The following is a 12,002-nucleotide window of genomic DNA, read 5'->3' on the forward strand; positions in this document are numbered from 1 at the left end:
TGTATTTTGAAATAAAGCTGTACATGAAGGAACTGAATAGATCTTTTTTTACATTTACACTTCTGACATGTGATGTGTGTAACAGTGAAAATCTTAGAAAGGTTAAATGCAGACACTTTGTGGATATTTTGTACACCACAATTAAACAATGGGATAAAATGGAACGAGTTGAACCTCTATGTTGACTGATTTGTGTGTGCAATAAATAATTGATACAGCTAAGTTTTAGGAAATGTGTCTATTATATGTATTTTTTTTTTTTTTCACATGTATGTGTGTACTTTCATGGCTCTTTCATCATCCACTTACCTTTCATCTGGAACTACTGTTATTTTTTTGTAAAATGTGTCAACAGCTGTTAAAAATATATCTCTTTTCATTACAAGACTTCAAAATACCTATATAAACAAAATAAAACCACTGGTCTATCTAATCATAAATCCTTTGAAGAGTTCCTACATTGGACCATTCTAAAAGACATTTTGCCTAAATTAGGTGTTAGTGTTTGACCTCAAATATGAAACTGACTCCATTTGCTCCATTTGGTCCCTCGTAGGGCAGGGGCGGATCTAGAGAAAGTTTCTTAGGGTGGCATGAGGGTGGCAAAGAAATCAAATGGGGTGGCAAAATCAAAGCCTTTTTTTTCCCCAAACACATATGCAGGTGGTTACATATGGTTAAAATGATTCAAATGCAGTAAGTATGCACGTTTTTCATATAAATATAGTCTATAACTTAATTACTGTCTGTAGCCCACATAATTACACACTTTAGTTACATAAAACATGTGAGTTTTGATGTTATGTACTGTATAGCCTGTATAATAAATAAATATGTAGCCCAATAAGTATATAATCCAGAAAGCTACACAACATGGGGCGGTTCATTTACAAACACAAGTCTAACTTAAGTTTCACACTGTTTTTTGTTAGATAACAATCACACTGTTACAGCTTAAATTACACAAAATGTCAGAAATCTGCACTGTCATGAACAAAAATTTAAACCTAATTTTTCATGATTTGTTGGATTAACCCACTGAGGTCTGAAATACAACCGGCCATTTTTGACTCCTTTTGAGTTTACGTTTGTATTTCACCCTCAGATTGTTTCATTTTATTTTTTCCCCTTGCCTTGTTTGGTATCTTTTCAGCTCAACTGAATTTAGTTGTTTTTTTCACTGACATACTGCATTAGTACTACTATTACTGTTAATAGTACTATTACTGATCTGAAATCACACAAAGAACTTTAAGTGCTAGTAGTATTTTTTACTGCAAAAAAACCCCACAGACATGTTGATTAAATTTTTATAACTTGAAATGCAAATATAAATTGTACTTTTGTAAACATACGCAACTATTTATCTAAAAATGCAGCCAATACACCTGCCATTTTTTGCATTTTGTACAACCATTTAAAAATATTACTAAAACTAAAATGAGAGAACAATCAGGTTTCGCAATAAGATGCCCCACAAATGATGTATGCCAGTAAAAAAAAAGTTTGTCCACCAAAAGACAGAGGAGAACAGCACAGGGATAAACCTGCAGGCCTGACAACAGGAGGTGTATCACTCCGCTGGTTTTCTATAGTGACAGTGTTTACATTACAAATGTGCCTTTGTGACATTCATTAGTGCCCTCACTGACACATAAAACAAAACGACTACACAACAGAACAACTACACAAGACCACACAACACACTAAGTATACACTCCACACTAAACGTCACAAATCTCCCACATCTAAAAACTCTCTCTCTCTCTCTCTCTCACTCGCTCGCTCTGTCTCGCTGCCTTTACAGTCACTCCCAAAACTCTCCCCTCTTCCTAAACAACCAAATCCCACGCGTTGACTTTTTTAAAAATTGGTCGACATGGTACATTTTTCCACCGATAGGAAAGAGGTGGCTTTTTTCCTTTCTTTACTGTTTTCGCGTTGTCCTTAGAAAACGCTTAAAACACACACACACACAAAAACGTGAGGACAGTATTTAGAAAAAAGCGTGGCTTATATATATTATCATAACTCTGGATTTACTGGCCTGTAATTAAAATTTAAAAACTTTGAAGTCCGAACTTTCAATGTGGGCTGAAATAGAGACTCAGCGTGGCTGCAGCTTGTTGCTATGTCAGCTTAAAACAGTCATGTGATTTGGAGGTGCAGCATGTGGACCCCACAGGGTTAATAACACTCACCTTCCTTCCATTTCCAGAGTGTAACATCCAACCAAATGTGTAAAATCCGAAATTCCCATGGTGTTGTTCAAAATGTGCACTGGCACAATCCTAAGCATCGCTTGCTACTGAAAACAAGAAAAAAGCCGGTCCTGCTATGGGCTGAACCACTTGTTAATGGTGGAGGGGGGGACACTATGCAATATCTTCAGTTTTAGCATTTATATTCACTGTTGACTGTAACTACGCTCAAACTGTTAATGCTATTTTAATAAACAACACTGTCATATGCAAAACTGGGGTGGCACTTGGGGTGGCAAGGGATCATTTTAGGGTGGCACTTGCCACCCCATGCCACCCTTCTAGATCCGCCCCTGTCGTAGGGTCTCGCAAGGGAAGTTGGTCCTGGGTGAAGGGCCGAACAAAGCGTTTTATAAATGAGAGAAAGATCAAGGGAACAATTAATCATGGCAGGGACTCACCATGGAGCCAGGCCATTTCTCTCTGCTTCATAATGTATCAGTGGTTATTGGGGGCCCACCACACTGCATCAAACTTACAGGTCAACTATGTACAGACTTTGTTTTCACAGTGTTTCACACATAGCTTTTTCATCCATCTCCTCTGCTCTCCTTCCTTTTTTGCTCAATGTCACCAGTCCCACCATTCTATTAAGATCAAATAGGGAGTCATGACTTGCAGCTGTGCCAGCCAGACTCTCCTGACTCCACCCCTGAACTCTCTGCTTCACCTCTCCCCTGCAGTTGAGCCGCAAACCACACCCTGCCACCACACTCTGCTTTGTGACTTTTCTTTCTCCTATTTCTGTAAGTCCATTTCTTTGTTTTTGTCTTTGCTTGTGTTTTGCCAAATGGGTCATTGTAACCTTGGGCCAATGGAAGAGAAGATTCTACACCCTGTAGTAAAACAGTAGACTCAGTAAACTCTGTTTCAGTAAACTCTGCTTTTCTCCTGAGTATATTTTTTTGAGTGGTATTATTTTTTTATTTGGATAAATAGATAACACATTTCACCAAAACGTTAGGGAAGGCATTTTTACAATGAGCCAACACTGCTTCCATGGGGTCAAACTGGAAATTACAACATTCACTTAACTTGATTAGATAACTGATATTTCTTGTTCTTTCATTTACAAGTTTGCGTGCGTAATCTACACAGCACAGATTTCCAGACTTTTCTGCTTTCATCCTTTGCCATGTAACAGATTTGTGGACTCAGAGTGATTTAGACCCCACTTATACAAGCCTCCTCAAAGAAGTCCTGCAGTTAATTAATGGTTCAATCTTAAATATGATCAACCTATCTCTAATAATCAGTTATGTACCACATGCCTTCAAGCTGACAGTAGTTAAACCATTTCTTAAAAAGCCATCTCTAGACCCAGCTGTCTTAGCTAATTATAGACCAACCTTCCTTTCATATACAAAATGCTTGAAAGAGTAGTTGTCAAACAGCTAACAGATCATCTGCAGAAGAATGGCTTATTTGAAGAGTTTCAGTCAGGTTTCAGAGCTCATCACAGCACAGAAACAACTTTAGTGAAGGTTACAAATGATCTTCTTATGGCCCCCTCACAGTGGACTTATCTCTGTGCTTGTCCTGCTAGACCTCAGTGCAGCTTTGATACTGTCGACCATAATATTCTATCAGAGCGATTGGAGCACGCCTAGGTATTACAGGTACTGCATTGCAGTGGTTTGAATCACATCTATCTAACAGACTCCAATTTGTTCATATAAATGGAGAGTCCTCTTCACACACTAAGGTTATTTATGGCGTTCCACAGGGTTCAGTGCTAGGACCAATTCTGTTTACATTATACATGCTTCCCTTGGGCAGTATCATCAGAAGACATAGCATAAATTTTCACCGCTATGCAGATGACATGCAGCTCTATCTATCTATGAAGCCAGGTAACACACACCAATTAGTTAAACAGCAGGAATGTCTTAAAGACATAAAGACCTGGATGGCCTCTAACCTTCTGCTTCTAAATTCAGATAAAACTGAGGTTATTGTACTCGACCCTGAAAATCTTAGAAATATGGTATCTAACCAGATTCTCACTCTGGATGGCATTACCTTGGCCTCCAGTAACACTGTGAGGAACCTTTGACCAGGATATGTGCTTCAGTGCACATATTAAACAAATATGTAGGACTGCTTTCTTCCATTTGTGCAATATCTCTAGATTAGAAATATCCTGTCTCAGAGTGACACTGAAAAACTAGTTCATGCATTTATTACTTCTAGGCTGGACTACTGTAATTCATTATTATTAAAGTCCCTGAAAAGCCTTCAATTATTTCAAAATGCTGGAACAAGAGTACTGACAGGGACTAGAAAAGAGAGCATATTTCTCCTGTATTGGCTTCCCTTCATTGGCTACCGGTTGAATCTAGAATTGAATTCATAATCCTGCTCCTCACATACAAGGTCTTAAATAATCAGGCCCCATCTTATCTTAATGACCTTGTAGTACCATATCACCCCATTAGAGCACTTCGCTCTCACACTGTGGGCTTACTTGTTAAAAAGTAAAGGCAGAGCCTTCAGTTTTTGTATGTATTATTGTAGGCAGAGCCTTCAGTTTTCAGACCCTTGTCAATGGAACCAGCTTCCAGTTTGGATTCAGGAGACCGACACTATCTCTGCTTTTAAGATTAGGCTTAAAACTTGCCTTTTGCTAAAGCATATATTTAAGGCTGGATCAGGTGACTCTGAATCCTCCCTTAGCTATGCTGCAATAGGTGTAGGCTCCTGGGGGATTCCCATGATGCACTGAGTATTCCTTCTTCACCTTTCTCACTCACTGTGTGTTAATAGACCTCTCTGCACTAATTCATAGTTGTTATTAATCTCTGGCTCTCCTCCACAGTATGTCTTTTATCCTGTTTTCCTTCTCTCACCCCAACCGGTGACAGCAGATGGCGCGCCTCCCTGAGCCTGATACTGCTGGAGGTTTCTTCCTGTTAAAGAAGAGTTTTTCCTTCCCTCTGTCAACAAAGTGTTTGGTCATAGGTGGTCATATGATTGTTGGAGTTTTTTCTTACACCTGAATTTAATTGCTAAATTACCTCCTCAACATGTCTTGAAGTTCTCCAGAGGACTGGTAATGACCTACTCATTTGATTCAGGTTTGTTGACCCAGGGTAAGATCTAAAACCTGCAGGACACCGGCACTCGAGGCCTGGAGTTGCCTACCCCTGCTATACATCATCATTTTAAATGTAAATTGGTGTACTTCAGCTTTTGTAAACCAACACTGACCATATGGAAAACAGCCACTTGTGCCAGTCCAATACAGTGCTTTATAATAAATTGACTGCAGTACAGCAAGCTAAGGTGTTTATCCCATATAGATACGTCCATAAATATTTGGACAGAGACAAAAGTTTTTCTAATTTTGGTTCTGTACATTACCACAGTAAATTTTAAATGAAATAACTCAGATGCAGTTGATGTGCCGACTTTCAGCTTTAATTCAGTGGATTTAAAAAAGATTGCATAAAATGTGAGGAACTAAGCCATTTTTAACACCATCCCTTCATTTCAGGGCTCAAAAGTAAAGTTGGACAAATTAAATACCTCAGAAAATAAAATGTTCATTTCTAATACTTGGTTGAAAACCCTTTGATGGCAATTATATTGTGAAGTCTTGAACTTATTGACATCACCAGATGCTGGGTTTCCAACTTTTTAATGCTCTGCCAGGCCTTTACTACTACTTATTAGCAGCTTTTAGTAATTTGACTGCATTTAGTTAGATTTGAGCAGACAGTATGTCTCTGAACACCTCAGAAGGTACATGTCCTGTGTCACATCATCATTAAACACTAGTGTCCCAGTGCCACTGGCAGCCATGACTTATTGGTTCATTACTGTATTTGAAGCACATGTGTGACTGCATGTATTTGGAATGTCTCACTGTTATTTATTAGGTGACAGAGGCAGCTCTGCCATGTTGTAGCTCAGACAGAGGTGAAGAGGCGAGGTCACAGGTATTTATTATCATGACAATTGTTAGGCTGCTGATGTAATACCACAATTTGAATCTGAATTGACATGTCTCACTTTTTATATGGCACGAATCAATGTGTTATTTTATCAGGTGGCAATATGTCCTAGTGCAGTCAGAGGGGAAGAGCCAGGGCCAAAGGTGAGGCACATCAAGCACATAATAATAATTTTAATCTGAGGATAAAACGGATGTACTGAGGCTGAAAGAAGCTTCAGTGCTCTCAGAAGACTAAAAACATGGCTAAGGTCAACATTGACTCAAATGAGATTAAACAATGCTGCTGTGTGCCATGTACACCAGGAGAGACTGGACAGTATAGATGTAAAACAAATATGCCAGCAGTTTATCTCAGTTAACGAGAGGAGAAGGCATGTGTTTGGCTCCTTCACATAGTGGACATTGAGTTGTTGTGTGGGGCACCAGTAGTCCATGTCTGTTGCTGTAACAGTAGTTCATGTTTAGAATAAAAAATCCCAGCTCACTGATTTGATCGGGGCAATAGTGTGCCTAAACTAATTTTGCTGAGAGATCTTTTACTTTGTGGTAATCTTAGATGAGTAGTTTTATGGACAAAAGCCACCAGGTCATTCACTGTTCCCTTAGTGCTAATGTATCAGAGATGTTGGTGTACTATAACTGAAGTAATGTTGTTAAGTCTGTAAAGTCATATTCTTTTATTGTCATGACTCTATTTTTATTTTTGTATGATACCTGATTTATATGGAATATGGCTCAAGTAAACTAAAGTCTTAAATACTTAAGTAATTTAACATTATATAATTCACATATAAAACTATGAATTGTAATTTTAAATGGTTTAAAAGCATGTAGAATAGCATATGTAGGCAAGTATATTTCTCCTTTTTTTTTTTTATCAAGAAGCAAAGACAAAAAGGGGGGAAAGAAACAGGGCAGAGTTCGGTGGTTGAATCATCCGTCCCCACCAATGCCAAAACAAAATCTCGCGCTTGATAGTTTTATATGCATTAGTTTTCTTGTCTTAGTAAGTGCTAAAAAAAAACCTTTAAAACACCTAAACTATTAATTGGTAATTTATGTTTTTTTGATTTTATGTCCAGCCAGATTGGTTCACATTTTTAAAAAAAACTTGATAAACTGAGTTCAGCTGACATGTTGTGAGTTCTTCTAACTAGTGTAGTTTAATCCAAATTGTGTTATACAGCAAATTAAATGAATAAAATGCTTATAGCATCAACTAATTTGTTTAAATGTAGTTAATTTGAAGCTTTACAAAGCTATAACTTAATTCAGTCAAAGCAACAAAATCACTTGACTGACTCAAGTTGAGTCAACAAATCCTTTTTTACAGTGTGTGTTCACAGATTGAATGAACACAATAATACACTGCCTCCCGTGCTTGTTATTTTTAAATTAAACAGTGCCATCCTGTGGTTGAGAGTGAGTTGCTGATAAAGATACAAAGTGAAAATAAAAATCAGTGGAGATTTTGTGGAGATATGTCCAAGTAAAGCTTATTCCTGTGCTTTTGCTCGTTTAAGGCGAGTCACTAACTCTCCTGGGTGATGTTAGTAACTTAATGTGTTTCACCTTACTCGTCAAGTCTCTACTCCTCTGTATAAATAAGATGTGTGTTTTTCTTATCCTCCTCCAGATTGTTTTTGTCATGTATTCAGTGTCCCAGCAATGCTTTCCTTGATCGAGTTCCTGTATGCTTAGTGCTGAGTAGTTACATAGTGTTCCACCTACATACAGAGAAAGTACATTATGTTTTCTCGTAAATGCAAAAATTCTCTTGAGCAAGTTAACACACTGTGGTATCTAAGCCGCAAAGACAGGCAACATAATGATGGGGGAAAATATGATGACCAGCAGAGTGGTGCGGGTAACCATAATTTCCATCACCGTGGTCTTGTGGAGAATGAGACATTGTAGTGCACTCTGCTCTACTGCAGGTTTAAACTAAGGACATGTCTGAAATGTCTCTTTAGTTCCTCTAATCACTCATTAGGTAGAAAATTATGTGTTACGATTAACAAAATTCTATTTGGAAAAAATGTGTAGAAGAGTATCACCACACGATATTTCTTTTATTTAAGTCTACACACAGGGTCTTACAGACTTAGCTGCAAAGAAAGAGCGTGAACAGGAAACCCACATTTTCAAAGGTGTCAGAGACAAACAGTCAACATTATCAGTACAAATTAAAGAGGAGAGACTCAGGATGGATCGCAGACATGCTAAACACAAAAATATCGTTTTCTTTTAACGTTTGTCACCCTGTGTTAATATGCAATCATTTTATTAGTAATTTACAGTGTGCACTGTAAATTACAGGCTTTGAAACTTTAAGTGGAAAAACAAATCTACAAAACAGATCTTCCTTTGGAAACAATATAAAAAAACTCAGAGAAAATATGTTTAAAACAGTCTTGTGTTGGAGCAGTCAGGTCGTTGCACACAGCTAGTAGAATAAAGATCACATAACCACAGACAGATAAAGTGAAGCTTAACCACTACTTGCACATATCTTTGTCAAGGTAGTGACAATAAAAGGAAGTGGTTACTAGCAGATGAAAAGACGCCATTCGTTTGAGGGTGCATGCTGTTTAAGCATATGGAAATTTAAAGCATAATTAATATAATATTTAAATTATAAAATCATTGCATTAAACAAGAAGGTTGATTAAACAATTCATTCTCATTAAAGAAAATTATTTCAGTTTTGCATGAAAAGTGACATCAAAATACTGCAGGATACTTTCAGTGTATGCCTGTTTTGCAATGTTTAATAAGCAGGAGTTCAAATATGAGAAGGGTTTGAACAAACAAGTTTAAATACCTTTTAAATGACAAGACACTTTCAAACTATTTCAAGAAATCCTGACATCAATAAAACAACCTGGGCCAATGACACCACTCTGCATTTAACCATTAGTTATTAATAATCTCTGACTCTCTACCACCGCATGTCTTTGTCCTGTCTCCCTTCCCTCACCCCCAACCAGTCGTGGCAGATGATTGCCCCTCCTTGATCCTGGTTCTTGCAGAGGTTATTTCCTGTTAAAAGGGAGTTTTTCCTTTCCACTGTTGCCAACTCTTGGCTCATAAGGGGACGTATGATTGTTGGGGTTTTCTCTGAATTATTGTAGGTCTTTACCTTAAAATATAAAGTCCCTGAGGCCACTGTTTTTGTGGTTTGGCACTATATAAACCAAATTGAATTTTAATTGAACAACATATAAAGAAGACTGCGGAGGAATGTAGCATTAATGAATTATAACTATTTGATTTCAAATACAAAAAGGAGAACATAATGAGACCGACATAATCCATATACTTCTACTCAAAAAAAGTGGCAAAGCATCTGGTTTTCTGAGAATATTCCATATGCATGAGATGAATATTTGAAAGAAAATGCTTTAGTGAGCGTAGTTAAAAAAAAAGTTCATAGTTAAAAAATAAAATAATTCAAAGTCACTACTCTCAAATACTCTTCTTATTAAAGACATCTACCTCTAAAGTCTGATTCACAATCATTATCTAATAATGGGCTTTAGTGCAGGCCCTTTATCCTGTCTCTGAAACATTGGGTTTAATCCCTTCCCTTTATTCTTACTTTTTAAAATTGACTGCTTCATTTAAACAAAGTGTTGTGAATGACTGGAACTGCTGTGCTCCCAGCCAGAGCTGTATGTCTGAGTTGAAGATGCTGTAGCAGCCCTGTTGTCCCCTTATTCCCTGTGACTGGAAGGCTTATAAGCTCAGAAGTGATCATAGATTGAATTCCACCTCTCCATATACTGACTCCTCCGCTACTACGTTCACAGTGATGATTGGCACCTTGTGGTTGAGGGAGAGCTGCCTATGAAGACAGAAAGTGAAAATGAAAGCTAGAAAATTAAGCAGAAATATGTGATTGTTAAAGATGACAAAGTTCTTCTGACCTCTTCTCCTGACTGAGGACTATTTTTGACTGGATCCAGATTTGGTGTCCTCATTGTAACTTTTCTGAAAAGTAAAAGAAATAAAACCTCTAATCTTTCAAGCACCTCAGCATATGAGCCTAGGTTCCAAAACACTGTAGACTTTAACGTGACCATAAGAAACACAAAAATCTTCTTCATATTACTTCTTTCATTATTGTTGATTTAAATGAAACATATTCACATGCAACACAAATGGACAGTTGATAGCAATGGGAAATGTGCAAATTGTTCTGGTGATTAAAACAAATTTAAACCATTTTACAGTATATTTACTGTATGTTTTAATAAAATTATGTGTGATAGTTCTTAAAGCATTGTTATTATTGTGGTTATTGCAGTATTAGGATTAAATTTTGGAATACTGCACTATAAATTTTATCCCAGTAACTCTGTTTGTGCTGCTTTAGCATAACAATTCAATCTTTACATTCACATACCAACCCGTTCTCAACATTTCTCACGTTTATGCATCCACTGGAGTCAAAGCAGAGCTACATGTGCAGGCCTGGAACATATTAGCAAGTCAGATCCTTTATCTACTGTGTCAAAACTGCCGCACTCAAACAACATGCACAAATTTTCACTTTTTTTCTTCAATTGTGTGATTTTTTTTTAATTGAATGTGAACTTTATGTTGTGTAGTGTTTGAATCTATTGAGTAAAAATCCCAGTTTTTGTAGGACTGGCTATCAAACCTTAATACTTTAACACTAAATAAAATATATGAGCACAGACAGTAAATCAAATGCCGTTTTATATTTTTAAGTAGATTGACTTAAAATCTACTTTATTTTGTTTCTGAATAAACTGAAAAATGTTTGGAACATTCTGTTTTTGTTACAGAATTTAATAACAATGTGACTTATTTAACACAATGAAAGTCTGATAGACATTACTGAGTCATTAAAACAACCTGCCCATACTGAAACACCACATAAGCCCTGAGACGAGTACTGAAGGCCTGTTCTTTGTTATTTTAAAACTTGATCTTCCAATCAACAAAAACCATGATACGAGCCCCACGGATCATTTTAGAACCTTCAGATATTTCAAAACTTGGACATATGAATAAAACTGAAATGCATGGTCAACGTGAAAATACTCACTTGTACTGACAATTCTACAACAGTACAGAAAAGAGAAATGTTCATCCATTCATTACGAAGAGGTTTTACTCACCTACAGAAGCAGATGGCTAGCATGGTGCCACATAGAAGGAATCCAATTGCAGGTGGGAGTATGTATAGAAAAGTCTTTGATGAAGTGGATTCTGTATAAAATCAGCAGTGAATTAATTTAAATGGCTTGTTTGACCTTTACTAGAAGTGATTCATCTGCCTTTTTTGTTCTACCTACCTTTGGGACTCTCAGACACAGTTAAATTCCATGTAATGCTGTTTAGGCCACTTTTGTCTATTATGCTACATGTATAAAGTCCTTCATCTTCAGATTGAGCACTAAAATAATTAGCTTTGTAGGAACTCATGATTTATTTTCAGTCTATGTGATGAGAAATTTGAAAAGTTGCGATTCAGTGCAATAGAATATTGAAAAACAGATCTGTTGTTTGTCCAGGTGATCGATGTTGCATTTTTTTTGGATATGTTGCAAGTTAATGTCACTGAGTGTCCTATGGATGCAAACACAGTTCTGTTTCCTTCTTCAGCAACCTCTGAAAGTTAAAGGGAACAATGAATCATTATATAATTATATCTGGTTTTAATTTGGATAAGAAAGATGAATCACAACCCAAAATGTGCTCTTTACCTGCAAAACATGCCATATCACTAATAGCTGAATAAAGAACAGTGT

The 12,002-nt window shown here is 36.9% G+C and overlaps 1 long non-coding RNA gene across 1 annotated transcript; it reads right to left on the bottom strand.

Annotated features, from left to right (window-relative positions):
* Nucleotides 1-10,044: 10,044 nt before the first annotated feature.
* On the bottom strand, nucleotides 10,045-11,629 carry LOC120433576. Its single transcript, XR_005608625.1, has 4 exons — nucleotides 11,547-11,629; nucleotides 11,370-11,460; nucleotides 10,149-10,212; nucleotides 10,045-10,066 (listed from the first exon to the last, which is right to left on the bottom strand). It is a non-coding gene; the product is annotated as an uncharacterized LOC120433576 (long non-coding RNA).
* Between the last annotated feature and the right edge of the window lie 373 nt (nucleotides 11,630-12,002).

The sequence above is a fragment of the Oreochromis aureus genome, linkage group 16 (genome assembly GCF_013358895.1).
Source record: "Oreochromis aureus strain Israel breed Guangdong linkage group 16, ZZ_aureus, whole genome shotgun sequence".
Taxonomy (NCBI): Eukaryota; Metazoa; Chordata; class Actinopteri; order Cichliformes; family Cichlidae; genus Oreochromis; species Oreochromis aureus.